Below are 17,808 nucleotides of genomic sequence, written 5' to 3'. Positions count from 1 at the left end.
TAGCTAATGTTTTTATTTTTTCCAATTACATGTAAAGATAATTTTAACATTCACTTTTTTATGTAATTATGAGTTCCAAATTTTCTCCCTCTCTTGCCCCTTCCTAACACAGTAAGCAATTTGATATAGGTTATATATATGCAATCATGTAAAACATATATCCCCAGTTGATAGATATCACTTTGGTTTTCAGTTCTTTGCTACAACAAAAAGAGCTCCTATAAATAATTTTGTGTGTAATGGGTCATTTTCCTCTTTCTTTGATCTCTTTGGGATGTAGTAGTGATGTTGCAGAATCAAAGGATATATATGCAGAGTCTGTGACTGGACCAAATTCACTGCTCCACCATTATACTTTTCCTCCTATAGCCCCTCCAACAATTTTGCCATCTTTGCCAATCCTATACATGTGAAGTAGAACTTCAGAATTGTTTTGATATGCATCTCTCTAATTAATAGTGATTTGGAACATTTTTTCTATTGCTATTGATTGCTTAGATTTCTTCCTTTAAGCACTGCCTCTTCATATCCTTGGACTATTATTTAGCTCTTAGGGAATGTGGTTTTTCTAAAGTGGGGGTTTAGGGATAGGCACTTGGAATCCCAAGAGGTCTTAGAAATGGGAAAAAGCAGGGTTCACGAACTAAAATGACTATGTTTTAGGTAAGTCAGTGGGAGGAGAGGTTGTTGGTCAGGTAATGGAGATTGAGGAAAGGACTTAAGATTAGGGGTATACTCATCCATTTAATTGATTCACTTGACAAATATTTATTGAGAATATTATGTGCTAGGCACTATGTAATATACTAAAATGAATAAGATGCGTTGGTCTCTTAATACCTGAGAACTTCCCCTACTGGTAAAACATAGGGGCTATGTGACTGTCATTTAAGCTGCCCAGAACCTTTTCCACAGTTTGAGGATGTATGTTTCAGATTTTGAAGTTGCTGAGAACTGTACTTCTTTGCATTAATTTAATTATTTATTTAGCTGTTACTCTAATACAAGCTGTATTTCACATTCATGTGATGCTTTTCAAAATATTAATGCATATATTAACCCATTTGATGCTCACAATCCTATTAGTTGAGTAGGATTTGTATTATATTCATTCATTCAACAAATATTTTTCTGTTCTTAATTTAAAAAGTAGGTGAATTGAACATTTTATATTTCTTCAGAAACTTTTCCCAAATTAGTTATTGCTCTTGATTATTATCATTTTTTTCCTTTGAGGCAATGGTGTTATAAACAAACAAACAAATACATAATTGCATACATGTACTCAAGAGGTAGCCAACCAGAGGGAGAAACAACAGGTCTGGGAAATTCACAAACCACATAATCAGACCTTTTGATATTTGAAAGTTGGCCCTTCTTTTTGTGGAATAGCATGCCCCTATCTAGGATCCCAAGTGAAGTGAGCCTACAATTGGAGAAAAATCTTACTCTAGGAGAGACAGTAGTTTGGTTATAAAATTGGAGTGGTGAATACACTTAATAATGTGTTTGTGTACATCTTGTACTTGTGTGATGCAACCAGTATTTAAATCACTGAGTGCCAGCATTGTGTTAGCGCAGTACAGAACACATATTTCTTGGCACAAGGGTTTACAATCTAAAATGAAATTAGATATCGCCAAGGATGTTTGATTCCTCCTTCAGAATTAGTTATCATGATTTCATTTCAGAAATTGATACCTTTGTTTAAGAGTCAAGATTTAAAAAGTAAATTAAAGTGCAATGAAATATGCAGCTACAGCATAGTCCCTGTTTGAACGTAGATGATTATATGGTTTGGCAATTTCTAAGTCTTTATTAAGTGCTTACTATCTGCTAGGCACTGGGCTAAACTCTCAGGATACAGCTATTATCTATGGCAATGCTCCTCTCTTCTCCCCAGTCCCCTTACTTCTCCTGTAGGTAACTTCTATCAAGAGAACGTTTAATATAGCAAAATTTTGAGTATCTGCTACATGCAGGGTACTGTGGGGAAAGCAAAGATGACTGATCCTTGCTTTTAAGGTGACTGAAATGTATTAAGGAAAAAAATATTGAAATAATTACATCATAAGGCAGATTCAGAGAAGTCCTATAAAAGAGGTACAGAAAAAAGTGCTGTAGGGTTTCAGAGAGAGAGAGAGAGAGAGAGAGAGAGAGAGAGAGAGAGAGAGAGAACACAGTCATTTGAGGGAATCAGCAAAGACTTCATTAAGGATGTGATATTTGAGCTGGGCCATGAAAGAGAACTAATAAAATCTTTTATAGTGCTTTAAGGTGTACAGAACATTTTCATATACATGGTTTCCTTTGGTATTTATAATAACCCTCAGAAGTAGGCAGAACAATTATACCCATTTTATAGATGAGACAGTTGAAACTCAGAAGTGGTAGGGGAGTTCTTCCTCAGAGGTGGTAGGGACACACGTAGTTGAGTAAATTGCAAAACCAGAACTAGAACCTAGGTATTCTGATTAGAAGGTGCCTATAGCTGTGGTTACAGCTAAGTAGTGCAGTGGCTAGAGGGCTGGGACTGCCAGCTTGTGACCTGGGGAAGTCATTTAACCTCTATTTGCCTCAGTTTCCTTAATTATACAATGGGGATAATAATAGCTCCTACCTCTCAGGGTTGTTGTAAAGATCAAATGAGATGATTTTTGTAAAGTGCATAGCACAGCACCTGGCACATAGTAGGTACTTAATAAATGCTTATTTCCTTTCTTTCTTCCTTATCCCAGTATACTTTCTACCTTACCACACTGCCTCTCAGTATCAGATTTCACCAGATGGAGATGGGAGGAAAGATATTGCAGGTTGAAAGAACAGCAAAAGCATAGAGGTAGGAAAACATATACTTAGGAAATATTATATAGCATAGTTTGAAATTTAGGGTACCTTTAGAGGAGTAATGGGAGATACAACTAGAAAGGGAGTTTGGAACTAGAGAATTAAGGGCCTTAAATGTGAAACTAAGGAGTTTGGACTTGAGTTGATAGGCAATGGGAGAGACATTGGTGTTTTTTAAGGAGATATGGAGAAAAGAAGAATCAGAAACTGATAATGGTAATGGTAAGATTTTTAACTGGAAAAACTGCTTGAGAATAAAGTCTATATTCCTTAATCAAAGGAATTATTATCTAAGCTAAAGTATCTGAAGTCTAAATAATAGATATTTCAAGGGCTTCTGTCCTCATGTTCAAATTGTGTTCTTTTAAAGTCAAATATACCTCAACATGGCCCTTGAAAAAACCTAATGAAAAACTTCATCTCATTTCAAGTAACATTAATTGACTACTTGAAGTAGTATATGACACTATTCTGGGTACAAGGATTGGTCTTAGGTAAAATTTTGAAAAAGGTGAATTATGTTTTGTACCTTCCCACTTTACTCGTGGTCCCCTCCCCAGGGACCCATTTCCCTGTTTTGGTACCTCACCCAATCCAACTCTATCTTCTACTAAAATATTTCATACTATAAAATGTCTTCCCAGTAAAACTCCTTCCCTCAGTGAAAGTGAATTTAGCTAGGTCCTAGGAGAAAAGCCATCTCATTAAACTAATTGATATTAAGGTGTGATAGTCACTTTATAGTCCCTCTTTCATTGGTACTTATATTTTAAAAGAGAATGCTTTTTAATCGAAATACATCTCCAACACAGTTACTCTTCAGACTTTGCAAAGTCTGGTTCTTCCAAATGTGGCAGTGAAATTATTACGGGTTGGTGGAATTTCAGGGAATGTGAAAAAGTGAAATGAAGAATTTCAGGAAGTGTGGGGGAGATATTTTTGTGCAGCTCTAAGGACATAAATCCCATAGCCCTATACCTGGAATATATTTTATAAAGACCTCCCGTATAGGATTCTGACAGTGCTGGAATTAATGACAATATGTTGGTTTACCAGACTGGCATGCTGTGGCAAGTCTAGTTGCTATGTATCCCCTACTCCTTTGGTAGTTTCCCAACTTTCAGGCCAAAGTAGGACTCATATTGGAGGAAGGTGTACAAACCACATGAGTATGGAACATCATTTACATTTTTCCTTTCTTAGCTTATGGAGCATCAGTTACTCTATCTTCCCACTTTTCTTGGAATGAGGTATTCTCCTTATGCTCTTCAATCTTGCCCATAACCCACCCCAGCACACACACACACACACACACACACACACACACACACACACACACACACACTTGCAAGAATCTAAGCCTAGCTTCATTCTCTCTAGCTATAGCAACATAGGAACAAATAAAAGCTGAGGGTGATAGAGTAGTACAAAATAATTCCTTTCTTTCCCATTCTACCATTTTCTTCAATTTGGCCTTTTATATCTTCTTTTGTATAGGAAATAGACTTATATATTTGAAAGACCTCAATAGTATCCATTTAGTCTTTCCTTACATATAGTGAGCATTATGGAAGGATTTTACCTTGCTTTTAAAATTATTTAATGGGTAGGCTCAAAATGATTGAAGCCTCTGTTTGTTAGAGTGGGTCTTTTTTATTTACTTGATTTGCCAATTCAGTCAGCATTTAGTGCTTACTGTGTGCCAGGTATTGTGCTAAGTGCTTGGGATTTAAAGATAATGATAAAAGTCCTCTTCTTAAGGCGCTTGCATTCTTTTGGAAAGTAGCAACGTGTACATGGATAAATGAAATTTTAAAATGTGCAAAATAAATATGAAGGGGGTGGTGGTGGAAGGGAAAACACTAATAACTGAAGGAATCAGGAAAGACTTCTTGTATGAAGTGGCGCGTCTTGAAGGGAGCTAGGGATATACAAGGCAGAGATGAAGAGGTAGAGTGTGTCATCCATGGTGGGAAGTAGGGACAACTTGTGCAAAGGCATAGAGTAGGAAGATGGAATGGGGTGTATTGGGACCAGCAAGTCAGTCAGTTTGGCTGATAGGTATAGAATGTCTGAAATCAATCTAGAAAGATAGGGTGGAGTTAGATCGTAAAGACCTTTAAATGCCAAACAGAGGAGGTTATATTTGTTCTAGAGGCTATAGGAAATAACTAAAGTTTTTTTTTTTATTAAAAGGAGCACATAATCAGACTTGTGCTTTAGTAAGATTATTTTGGCAGCTATGTGAAGAATAGATCGGGGAGGAGAGACAATGAAGTCAGGGAGCTTATTTAGGAGACTGTTACAGTGTAGTCCATATGAGAAGTGATAAAGGCCGGAACTAACGTACTGCTCATTTGTGTGGCCAAAAAAAAAAGTTGGATATAAAGTATAATTTGGAAGTACAGTCAATAAGACTTGGCGGCTGACTGGGTATAGGTGAATAAGAGTGAAAGTTTTGAACCCTCATGATTGGAAGGATTTCTCAAAAGAAATAAGGAAGTCACCCAAATTAACAGAACATGAAATAGAAATCTAAACAATCCAATTTCAGTAAAAGAAATCAAACTAGTTGTACAGAAACTACCAAAGGAAAAATCCCTGGTCCAAATAGATGTATAAGTGAATTCTGCTAAACTTTAAAAAATAATTAACACATGTACTATACAAATTAATCTCAAAAATTGATAAACAAGGCTTAAAAACAAATAATATATACATGAGCCTAGTGTTCGGTGAATTCAAGAATACAAACCACTGAAGAATGGACTATTTCTTTGAAAAGATTGTTAGAAAAAGCAATTTGGTAGAAAATAGGTTTACACCAACATCTTACACTATCACACAGTAATTATGAAAGGAGACATGTTTTGGAATATGTGCCTTAGAATTCCCTGGGACTTCCACAATCCCCCACCATGGCAGAAAAACTGTTTGCATGTGTCCACTAGAGCTGGGGCTTATCCAAGTGAGTCTAAGTTAAGAATTTAGGCCTCTGGGTATCTCTCCTGCCTTTTGTCTCATTCTCTGAACATAGATGAGCAAACAGCCTACAAGTGTGAGAATTATTCAGCACTCCTGGGACACCTTTTCAGAACTCCTCTGTGAGTTCAAGAGGCCAGGTACTCTCAAGTTCTTCAGTAAGAGCTGTCTGACAGCAGGAGAAGCTTCTGAAACTATACTTTATTTTTTTGAGAAGGGAGGAAGAGTCCAGAACCCCTTGGAATTGTCCATACCATCCCTTATAGGCATTCTTAACCTCACCATTTTATTAGAGCGGACGGGGGCAGAAGATGCCCTTGCCTACAGGCAGCACAATGGATGTTGATGCTTGCTCTAATAGAATGAGTACTGGCAGAGACAAGCCCATTGCAGCCCTGTGTTTATATAACCTGGAAATGAAAAGGCCCTTCCACATTGCTGCTGACAATGGTCAACAGATAGCTCCTTTTCAAAGAAGGTTCAAGGAACCAAGAAGTGGAATTGTTGAGAGTTTCCTTATTTTCTTCCTTGTTTTCTAATAGTCTGTAAGACATGAAATTATCTATGTAGTGTCTCAGCAGAGACTTCTAATGGGGCAAAGATGTGATATTCCTCTCTAATAGGGCTCCCAGGGAGAGGGGAGATCATGGCTGATGGTCTATGGAATACTGAATGGATGGTGGTGCTGACCAAGTTTTGATACAGATTTGGATCCCGGGATAGGTTGCACGTAAGAGGGTAATGACCTTTTAGCTACCTTACTGCAGATGACCCTGACCCATAATGAGGATAGGTAACTGTTAGGAGTATCATTATCTGTGCTGTGATCGTAATGTTCCTGGTGCTGATTCTCTTCATTGTCACCGCTTTACACTAGGAACTAGCTGTCATCACCTCTACCACCTGAACTACACTCCTTCAGGGGCCTTTACATTGCTTATTGTCTTTTGGGAGCATTTTTTGTTCTACTCTGTCAGTGTTTCCTACCCCAGGCTTCTCAAATTCTTGAAGTCAGGGTTGTGTAATAATGGACTATTTAAGTGGTCCTCTATACAGTGGTGTCAAACTTGCAGCCTGGTGGGGAGTGTCAGAACCAGATTAAAATTGGGAAATGTTAAGCAAAATAAATTAAAAAATGCAACATAGATGATGTTAATTTGTGGTTTTCTAAGTCAATATGCAACCCACAGGGATCTGTTTCTATTTGAGTCTGATGCTACTGCTCTAGAAGAACTTTAGGCTCTTTCCACCAGCAGTAGTGTGTGATAGGAGCAACATCTGCCAAGACTATAATGTTGTTATTATATATAGGCTAGGTCAGTTTTTTCTTAAAAAAGCAGTAAACTGATTTAAAGGCTTAATTGTCCCAGAGGAATAAGGCTTGAACCATATGTGTAGTTTCCTGGAAGCTGTTGACATAATAAGCCCAGCAACTGAGTAGTTGTTGCACCTCAGACTTGATGGACTTCCTGTTGCCATGAGTCAACATACCCTCCTGACCACAAAGACCTCCGTCTGGAGGCTGATCCAACTGAACCATGCTGTATCTTTGTTAAGTATCTTTCTTGTGCTATTTTAAAATAAGCTTCCTTTTATATGTTATTATACAGGCTTTATATGTCTCATTTCATTCCAATCCTGGACCTGAACCTTCAGACTAGTCTGAGGTAAACCTGGCCCAGAAGAGAGGTACAACCCTGGAAATATTGCTGGAGGCTATGGTTAATTTATTCAGCCTTCCTTTCTGGATTGGAGTGGTAAGTAGTGGAGAGTTGAACCTTATTTGACGAGTAATACTGGAAGAGAAAAATCCCTACCACCCTGTTGTAACTATAGGTCAAGGTATCCTAAAATGGGACCATTAGGTGAATTGTCATTTAACAAATAATTGTTTGGCTGTAGGGATAATAAGGCAGACAGCATGTAAATAATTATGTATGTACAAAAAAAAATGGAAGGTAGTCTCAGATAGTAATCATTAGCAGGGATGAGGGAATTTGGGGAGGACCAGGAAAAATCTCATAAAGAAGGTGGAATTTGAGCCGAGTCTTAAAGGGAGCCAGGTAAATCAGAAGGCAGAGATGAAGGGGGAGGGCATTTAGGGCAAGGACAGCTAGTACAAAGGCCCAGAGTTGGGAGATGGAGTGTTGTGTTAGGAACAGCATGTAGTCTAATGTAGTTACATTGAAGAATGTGAAGAGGGGAGAAAAGGATAAGACTGGAAAGGTAGGAAGGTACCTTTAAATGACAAACAAAGCACTTTGTATTTGATCCTAGTGGTAATAAGGAGCCCCAGGGTGGTAACATGGAGGAACATCACTGTGGCAGCACTAAGTACAGGTTGGATTGGAGCAAGAAAAGACTTGAAGTAGGGAGACCAATTAGATTGTTATTATAATAATTAAGACATGAGAAGATGAGGGCCTGAACTAGGGTGGTAGCTATTTGAGTAGAGAGATGTATAAAATAGAATTTGTGACTGTAGAAATAAGATTTAGTAACAGATTAGATGTGTGGAGTGAGTGAGAGTGAGGAGTCAAGGACGACATTGAGATTGTGAACTTGTTGAAATTGAGATGCCTATAGGACATCCAATTTGAGAAGTCCAAAAGGTAGTTCATGATTCAGGGCTGGATCTCAGAAGCGAGATCAGGGATGTATGTGGAGATCTGGGAATCATCTTTGTAGAAAAGAGAACTAAATCCATTGGAACTGATGAGATAGCCAAAGGAGATGGTATAACTGGGGGAAGAAAGAAGAGGACCCAGGGCAGAGCATTTGCAGATACCCACAGTTAGAAGGCATAATATGGATGAAGAGCCAACAAAATAGACCAAAATTTAGTTTCATGATTTTGTGTATGGATAATACTTTTATTTTAATAAAAATTTTATTGATATCCTTCATTTATATATAGTTTTGTTTCCTAGTATATCCCTCCCCCCAAAAGACAGCCATTTATTTTAACAAAGAATTTAAAAAATAACTCAGCAAAACAAAAGCACATCAGCTAAGTCTGATAGTATATGCAGTGTTCCACACGTTGTTCCCCATCTCTTTTCTTTGGAGTTCAATCCTTCAATCCTGTTTTGTTATTATTGTTCTTTCCATTTACATTGTAGTCATTGTATATATTATTTTCCTGGTTCTACTTGCTTCACTTTGTATCATTTCACATTGTATAACAATTTTCATATGACATGCTTAAATTCTTCACAAATTGGCTTTTTATAAACCTCTTTGAGAGAGGTAGAAACCATTTTGCAGTTGGCAAAGTGTAGAAAATTTTTCAGTAGAATTAAGAGATTTGGAATCGTAAACTTCTTTGATTTTCCTAAACATTTAGTGTTCTAAAATCTTGAAATATTTAACTTAGTATAAAATTCCTTGCATTCTTTTGGCCTTGAAGAATTTTCTGATTATCACAAATCTTTTTTTTTTTTTAAACTAAGAGAGCATTGTAATTGCTGCCAATGATAGGGCAACCAGAGGGTTTGGCAGCTTGTGGGTGGGAGTTTCAAGGTTTGGGGATTTGGCAGGAGTTAGATTGGACTGTTGGTGTAGGAGGGTAGAACTGAGTATTGATGATGGTCTTTGTCTTCCCTAAATCATAATTGCATCAAATGAGTTAGTTCAATTTATGGCTGAATCTACGCAAGTGTGATGAGAAAAGGACAAAACTGGTTTTATTGAGTAAGAAACATTTATGGCAATTAAGGCCACAAGCTGGAACTGATGCTACTTTAAGCATTTGGATAATCTGGTAGGAAAAAATATATCCTCTGTTCTTGATATTATAAAGCAATAGATACTGATAATTTCTATCTGTGGATGTAATGGCTTTTCCCCTTGCTTAGGGGCATGAGTTTTATTCCTGTCAAAGACATTCTAATTAGATGACTTCTGAAAATAGGCATAAAAATGAGAAGTGTATTTTAATGAAAAGATAAAAACAGTTGCACATGAAGTGAGTGAACTGGCTTGAGACTATAACACATGGTTGGTTAGGTTTCTCATGACTTACCTACATGGCAGAGCTATGTGACTGGTTCCTGAGAATACTAGCTTTGTTGCTTTCATAGTATGGATCAATCAATAATCAACAGACAATTATTAAGTGCCTAATGCATGCGAAGAACTTGTTATATAAAGACGGCAGTGAAACAGCCCTTATCCTCAAGAAGCTTATAACTTAGCCAGGGGAGACAGCATGTGTATGTATAATTATATACAAAATAGATAAAAGGTCATTTTGGTGGGGAAGGCACCAGCTACTAGGGGGATTAGGAAAGGCTTCTTATAAAAGAAGGTTTTTCCTAAACTGAGTCTTGAAGGAAATTAGCAATTTTAAGAGGTGGAGGAGAGGAAGGAATGCCTTTCAGGGATTGGGAACAGCCAATACAAAGGCACAAGATGGGAAATGAAGTGTCTTCTGTGAGGAACAGTAAAAACACCAGTTTGGCTAGATCATAGTGTATATATATATGTGTATAAAGGCTGGAAATACAAGTTGGAACCAGGTCATGAGAGGCTTTTAGTGCCAAACAGAAGAGTTTATATTTGTTCCAAGAGTCTTAGGGACTCATTGGAGTTTATTAAATTGAGGAATAACATGTTCAGGTCTGTGGTTTAGGAAACTCACTTTTGACAGCTTTGTGAGGATTGACTAGAGGAGGGAAAGATCAATTAGAATTTTTTTAGTACTCCAGTGATAAGTGATGAAGGCTTGAACTAAGGTGGTAGCCACGTGACTGGAGAGATGAGAGGGATGTCGTGGAGGTAGAAATGTCAACACTGACTGGATATGTGGAGTGATCCAAAGTGAGAAGTCAGAGATGACACTGAGGTTGTAAACCTGAGTGACTGGAGGGATGATAGTGCTCTTAATAAAAGTAGGATTTATTGACGAGTAGACTATGGGGCAGGGGGAGTGTGTGTATGTGTATTTATATATGTGTGTGTGTGTATGTGTGTGTGTACGTATACACACACATACACACACACATATATATGTATATATATATATATACATAAAACATACTGCAATCTTTGGTTTTGATTCATAATAAGTGGTGGATAATTCTGTAATAATAGAATACTATGAAAGAAAAAATGAAATTAAGTTATCTAAGAAAACTGGAGAAATCAGTATCAATCACTTTTGGCTTTTATTTGTATTAGAAAACTGTTTGATAAAGCTCTAGAAAGATCTCTTCTAAAATAATATCCATAATTTCCTGGGTATTATGTGATGGCACTTTTTTCCCTAACTCCTGCTATACCTACAGAATCATTTATGAAGGATTTTCTTCTTTATTCATTGAAGAAGGTTCAGTTTTTACTAAGTTGCTGTGAGTTCCAAATTATTTGATTCTATCTAGAGCTGCAAGCATACTAGAAAACTGTTTTATATGGCACATAAGAGAAGAGTGAAAAAGTAGGAGAACTAGGAGAGCACAACATCACAAAAGTTAAACAGGATCTTTGTTTCATTCATCTTGTTATCTCCCAAAAGTGCCTTTCACGTAGTAAATTCACTAAGTAAATACTGGTTTTACATATATTCGATGAAATAATCTATGAAATAATGTCTCTCAAAACAGAGTTAGGGCAGCTAGGTGGCGCAGTGGATAGAGCACCGGCCCTGAAGTCAGGAGGACCTGAGTTCAAATGAGGCCTCAGACCAAACACTTGACATGCACTAGCTGTGTGACCTTGGGCAAGTCACTTAACCCCGATTGCCTCACTAAAAACAAAACAAAAAACAAAACAAAACAAAAAAAAACAGAGCTAGACTAGATCAGGGATTCTTAACCTTTTTTTGTGCTGAGACTCTTTTGACATTCTGAAGCCTAATGGTGTTGTGGTTTATTGCCTACATTCGTAACTGAAGGAATTGCTAAATTTCAGTTATAAGTAAGTGAAAATAAAGTTGTAAATTTTTCCCATCCATAGATGCCTTGAAATCTTTTCATGATTCCATTGGTTTGTGAACTCTAGGCTAAGAACCTCTAGATTATTGATCTCTAAGGTCTCTTCTAGCTCTAAAGTGTTATAATGAAAAGAGAGCAGCTTCATCTTAAAAAAAAAACCTTATGTAACACAACTAGTGTCACCCAATAGGACTTGGGCAGCAACAGAGTGATGCAGCCTGGAGGGCGGGGCCTGGGAAGGTTTATAAGGGGATTTTAATTGGAGAGATGGGAAATAGGTAAAAAGTTGAGTACAAGAGGAATAGGCAGCAGTATAATTGCGTGCAGGAAAAAGCTTAAGTCTAAGAGAACAGACATCATTGATCAGTTATCTAGAGTAGGAGACTAGGATTTAGGCAGGAGCTTTGAGTAACAGTTGTTGAATACCTGGAGTTTTTAATAGCTTAGAAAACAGAGAATCCTATATACTTCCCATCTTGGTCTAGCAAAAGTCTCAGAGTTTAGGCAAACTAGGGAGCTCCTTGCTGGCAAGTGTATCACATCTTGCTGGAGTAGGGAAGTAACAGAATATGTGGTAGGACAATTGTTGATAATAACTCCCTGTTTAATTGGGGCTCTCTTTACTTCTTATTTCCATTGTTAAAATCTAACACAGTTTGGCTATATGTATCTGATATTTATATAGTACATTATGACTGATAAAATATTTCCCACCCATCATCTCTGAGGTAAATAGTACTTATTATCTCAAAATCACAGAATTTGAGAATTGGAAGGGACTTTAGTGGCTGTCTAGTCCAAATGATGCAAAAAATGAACCACCACTGTAACATATCCAATCTTTGGTTGTCCATCCTCTGCTTAAAGACCTTTACAGAGAGAGAACCCACCACTTCTTGAGGTGGTCCATTCCACTTTTAGACAACTGTAATTTTTAAGAAGTTTTTCCTGACATAAAGCCTAAATTGGCCACTTTGTAACTTCTGCCCCTTGTTATTGGTTCTACCTTGTGGAATCAAATGGAACATATCAAATTCCTTATCCACATGATAGCACTTCAGATATTGAAGACAACTGTCACGTTTTCTTGAGTCTTCTGGTCTCTTAGCTAAAAATGCCCAATTCCTTTGATCAGTCCTTGTGTGACATGGACTCAAGGTCCTTCACCGTAATGGTTGCCTTCCTATGGACAATCTTTAGTTTATCAATGTCCTCCTTAAATCTTGGGAGCCAGTATTGAACACAGTGCTCCGGATGAGGTTTGATGATTGTATAGTGGGACTATCATCTCTTTATTTCTCGAAGCCTCTGTTAATATAGGCCAAGTTTGCACTAGCTTTTTTGGCTGTTATGTTATTGACTCATTGAGATTGTAGTCCACTAAAACCTTCAGATCCTTTTCAGAATAATTACTGTCTAATCATGCCTCCCCCCATCTTATAATTGTGGAGTTGATTTTTTTGTACCAGTGGTAGGAGGAACATCTACCAGGATCCACTGCCATGCAGACTAGACTAGTTCTTTTGTTTAATAGGTATTGAAACCAGGTACTTATTTGACTATGGAGACTTAAAGGCTCAGGCCTTTGAAATAGGTTCTTGGTTTTCCGAGCACAAAAGAGCCAGAGCATGAGGAATCCAAGGCCACCATTAGGCTTTATTAGTAAACTACCAAGTGCAATACAGGCAGGAAAGCTATGCTTACCTGAATCAATGCTGTATCCTGAATGACTATCCTTTTTCTGATCTGATTATCATTCTCCTATAGATAAGTAAAGGCAGCTAGTGTATAGAATGCCAGGCCTGGAGTCAGGAAGACCTGAGTTCAAATCCAGCCTCAAACACTTATTAGCTGTGTGACCCTGGGCAAGTCACTTAACTCTATTTGCTTCAGTTTCCTCACCTGTAAAATGAACTGGAGAAGGAAATGGCAAATCACGCCAGTGTCTGCCAAATGGGGTTATGAAGAATTGGACACGAGTGAAACAACTGAACGACAAATGAAATGGTTAAGTAAAGCTCTCTTTGTTTACTGAGATGTTCTACTAGTGTCTTATTTCATTCCCGTCAGAGTTCTTAGGGACAGGCCTGCCTGGTCAGACTTAGACCATTATACAACCTAAGTATAAGACTTTACATTTATCCCTGTTGAATTTTATCATATGGTTCTATCCTGTCAAATTCTTTTTGAATCTTGACTTTGTCATCTACTGTGTCACCTATCCCTCCCAGCCTTGTTTCGTCTGCAAATGTGATAAATGTGCCAATTATGCCTTTGTTCAAGTCATTTATAAAAATTTTGAATAGGACCAATCACTGATCCCTGGGATACTTCACTGGAGACCTCCTGTCATGTTGACATGAGCAATTAGCAGTGATCTCTTTGAGGCCAACTATGCAACCAGTTTTGAATCTATCTCATTATCATCTAATTCATATCTATCTTGTAGTAGAGAAGGGTGTCCCACACTCCTCTGCTGCAATTAATGTAACTAAGAAGATGCTAAGAGGAAGCTAGGTGGCTCAGTGCTTAGATCGCTGGACTTGGAGTCAGGAATAACTGAGTTCAAATCTGGCCTAAGACACTCACTAGCTGTGTTGACCCCAAGCAAGTCACCTAGCCTATCCCTTAATCCAGAGAAGAAAATGGAAAACCACTCCAGTATCTTTGTCAAGAAAACCCTATTCACAGAGTCAGACTCTACTGAAATGTCTGAACAACAATAAAAACAAGAAGATGCTCTATATCTTGATACCTTTGTCAAATGAGAAAGCCTGTTTGATTGAATTATATTATCAATCAATCAAACACATAAACTAGGTGAAAATAAATCCTTAATCGATTATGTAGCCCTAACCTCTTTGCTGGCCCCCAGTTTTACATCTCCAACTGCCCATTGGATTTCTCAAATCAAAAGTTTTATAGGTATCTTAAACACTATATGTCCACAACTGAACTTATTTATCTTTCTCCCAAACCTTTCCCTCTTCCTAACTACCTTTTCACTGTTGATGGTACCACCATCCACTCAGTTACCCGGGCTCACAACTTAGGGTATCATCCTTGACTCTTCCTCTCTGTCACCCCCCCATATCCAATCTGTTGCCAAGGCCTATCAATTTTACTTTCATAGTATGTCTCACATATACCCCTTTCTGTCCTTCGATACTGCCAATACCCTGGTGCAAGTCCTCATTACCTCGTGCTGGGACTATTGCAATAGTGTGTTGGTTGGTCTCTCCCCACTCCAGTTCATTCTTCATTCATTTGTCAAAATAATGTTCTTGTAACATGGGTCTGACTGTGTCATCTCCCTCCCCTTTCTCCGTAAACTCCAGTGGTTCCTTATCACCTCCAGGATCAATTCTCAAAGCCTCTACTTTGTGTTCAAAGGTCTTCATAACTCTCCTTCTCCCCTCTCCCAACTTTCCAGTCTTCTTACACCTTACACCTCATCCCTCCCAGGTGCTTTGTGATCCAGCAACACTAGTTACTCCTTGCTGTTCCTTGTACAAAACACTTCGTCTCCAGACTAGTCATTTCACTGATTTTCCTCCATGACTGGAATGCTTTCTTTTCTCAACTCCACCTCCAGGATTTCCTGGCTTCTTTCAAGTTCCAACTTCAAATCTCACCTTCTATAAGAAACCATTCCCAAATTTGAGGAATGCTGACAGTTTGGTTCCCACAGAATTGATAAGAAAACAAGACAGGAGGAGATTGGGTTATTGATTAATTGATTTCTTGGTTTATTGGTTTACACAAATATGTAAACAAGATAAGGGAGTGAATGGGATAATATAGGGTGAAGCCCCCTCAGGCGAATGAACTAACCCTGACCCCAGTTACTTTTCATACTTATGACTGTTTCGAGACTGCACCCAGATGCCTTGCAGCACACCCGGGCTGGAGCCATCTTAAGCGAATGCTGGGTGTGTCCTTTCTCATGAGAAAGCAATAAAACTCCTTTTTGCCTTTCTTAAGAAAAAGTCTCTGATTTGATTATTTTGGGGGTCACAAACACCCCACACACAAATCTCCCTTCATTTTACTTCCTTTCCTCTGTTGATTGTTTCCAATTCATCTTGTGCATAGCTTGTCTGTGCATACTTGTTTTCCTGTGGTCCCTTTGAAAGCAGGGACTGCCTTTTGCCTTTCTTTGTTATCTCCAGTGTTTAGCACAGTGACTAGCATATAGGTGTATAATAAATGTTTATTGATTCACTGACTGAATGAAGTACTTTAGACTATTGGTATTGGGATTGGTTGAAAGAATTAGACACCTCTTGGCTTATCAGAGGAAGGTTCTGAAGCAATCAAGCTTCAGGAATACTTGGAGGAGGGAGACTTCTTGTATGTTTTATTAGAGGACTGTGTAGGGAGCATGATGATGGGCGTGGAATGAGCCCAGAGGGAGTAATACTTCTCCATTTCCCCTTTTGATCAGAGGACAATCTTGTGAACTTTGAAAGGTTTGAATATGTGGACTTCCTGTCAGAGCTGATAGTAGTATCCCAAGAGTAGCAGTGACCCGAGAATAAACTAGGCAACTAGACACACTGAGAAAGGCAGCTTCAGGAATTGTGACTTCTTTGGGATAGAGAGAAGAGCACCAACTAACTCTGAAAAGGCACCGACCTTCAGAGCCCAGCAATCAATCAATCATCAAACATTTATTAAATGCCTACTGTATGCTATGTGGTGGGGATACAAAAAATGACAAAAGGCAGTCTTTGCTCTTGAGGACCTTACAATCTAATGGGGGAGAAAACATGAAAACAAAGATATACAAAGCAAACTATAGATAGGATAAATAGGAAATGATTAACAGAGTGTGTGCTCATTCTTCCCATAGGCCCTATGGGCATTTGTGGAAGAGTATGCTGTAGACACTTGAGGAATGCGTTTGTAACAATTATTCTTGTTATATTTACTGGTAAATACCTTTTTCTAAAAGATAATTAGCTTTGGTAATCAACAGTGAAAATAATGAATGGGGGCTTACAAATAGTATATCATATTAGGAGAAAAAAAAACCCAACCCCTCAAGATTACCCCTAGAAACCCCAGGGGAGAAGTAGTTCGATGTGCCTATGTAATGGTAATGAAATAATGAAGAGGTAGCCCCAGAAGAGGTGCTACATTATGTGGGCAACATCTAGGATTCTTTTTGGGTCCTTTGCATTTGTAAGGAACTATTGGGGAGATTATCTATCCAGGACTCTTATTATTGGATACCCTACTGTTCAGGATGAAATTAAATGATACTACTAAGGATATGTATTGGGATTGGTTGAAAGAATTACATATACCTCTGGGACAATGTATATCATAAAAAGAATTTGAGCAGAAAAGTAGTTAAAATTCAGGAGTTTCTCGAGAAGGAAGATTCCTTGTTCCTCTGCTAGAGAGCAACAAGGGAGAGGTATGAGAGTTAGGGAGTATCATCCTTCCTCCCATTCCTCCCTTTCCCAGAATTTGGAAGGATACTTAAGATAGGTATGTAGAAGGAAAATATGCCAGAGGATGACTTTATGAACTTTAAAGGCTGGAAGATTTAGAATTCCCATTGGAATTGGCAGCTGGTTGAGCTGCCTGCCTTGAGTCTTCTCTTTTTAAGCTACATTTTAGAGTTGTCTTTTTCTTTTCTCTTCTGTGTAACATCCTTCCACTTTCCAACATTCTGAAAAGGGACATGAGTTTCCTTTCCTCTACCTCAGATCTCTTTTTCCCTATTGAATACTAAATTCTGTTCCTTTAGGCACACTTCATGCTTCATAACAACCTGGAATGTGGAGAGGAGTTCTTCATATTCCTTCATCTTCTCCTTCAGGTAGAAGATTAGCCTACACATGTAATAGCTGTGGTAGAAATACAAACACAGAATACTTAATGCAAACTCCTGCAGATTTTCCCTGCTCTTTTTAATGGTTACGGATCTTTGAAAGGTATAATGGTTGAGATTTCCAGCCATTTTTTCCCCACAAAAGAAGAAATGGAGGCTAAGTGATTTTCCTATCCCAGAACTAGTAAGTGTTAGAGGCAG

The sequence above is a fragment of the Vombatus ursinus genome, unplaced genomic scaffold (assembly GCF_900497805.2).
Source record: "Vombatus ursinus unplaced genomic scaffold, bare-nosed wombat genome assembly UNPS02014832.1, whole genome shotgun sequence".
Classification (NCBI taxonomy): Eukaryota; Metazoa; Chordata; class Mammalia; order Diprotodontia; family Vombatidae; genus Vombatus; species Vombatus ursinus.
This window is presented reverse-complemented; position numbering follows the sequence as displayed.